This window comes from Dufourea novaeangliae, unplaced genomic scaffold (genome assembly GCF_001272555.1).
Source record: "Dufourea novaeangliae isolate 0120121106 unplaced genomic scaffold, ASM127255v1 scaffold105, whole genome shotgun sequence".
Taxonomy (NCBI): domain Eukaryota; kingdom Metazoa; phylum Arthropoda; class Insecta; order Hymenoptera; family Halictidae; genus Dufourea; species Dufourea novaeangliae.
Window position 1 is genome coordinate 81285 of NW_015373975.1, and position 1113 is coordinate 82397.

Sequence of the window (1113 nt, forward strand, 5' to 3'; positions counted from 1 at the left end):
AGATTAATAACATGCACAGTAAATGAATCACAGTATAGAAATCACAGTGAATAAATCACAGTAAATGAATCACAGTACATAAGAAGATAAATGTCGAAGCTAATGGTTCTCGAACATCTGTAACATACAAAGGATTAGTAACAAGAGAGGGGACACAACAATATGCACAGTAAATAGATTAATAATATGCACAGTAAATAAATTGATGGTTGTCGAATGCCTGCAACAAACAATGGGTTAGTAACAAGAGAAAGGACGAGTATGAGACGCGCGCCCACCCTCCGCGACGGCTCACGAGAAAGTGAGGAAGCTAACGCCGTTATGTATTGGGCGTACGCAGGTTTGTTCGTGTTGAATTGTTTTTGCCGGCTTGAACGACCTTCCTTGAACGACCCAAACACCGGATGGTACAGCCAGGTGCGGCTATGGTACACGGCGTACACTCAGTGATGCCAGGACGTGGGATTTTTCCCACGCATACGCACTACCTAATCCTCAGTAACGTATATACTTCACTCAAATATGGGGTATCGTTAGACCCCCGTGACAATTGAAATACGGTAGAAATTACAGGAAGAGGACATTTTTAAAAGAAATAACATATTTACATGGAAATAAATGAATATATATTTTTTTATTATTTTGTACATCTGCAGCCGATTTATTACATGAATACAAACATTTGTTGCGAGAGTAAGAAAAACTGCAGAAAACCTTACTAGTATTCAAACAAGAACATTATATATAAAACATATAGTCGTGCTTTCATCAATTAATATTGAAAATTTCTGAATTTTTAATTCTGTAATAAGCTTATCGCTTTCGCGTTTGCCTATTACATTTTTTATTATCTGCGTACATTTAGTTCGTGACAATTTTAGATCCTTAACCACCTGCGGATCTGAACAGGTTTCCTTTAATAAAGGGACTATGTGATTAATTGTTTGAAAAGCTATATTGTGCTCCGCGTAAAACGCAGCTAACTTTATTTCGGCTGTTTTGACTTTATTAACATGGTCCAAATCAGAATTACTATCAACTTTTGGTAATAAAACAGATGGTGTGATATCACAGCTTTTGCTTGTATTTTTAATATGTAATTGAGTCCGCGAA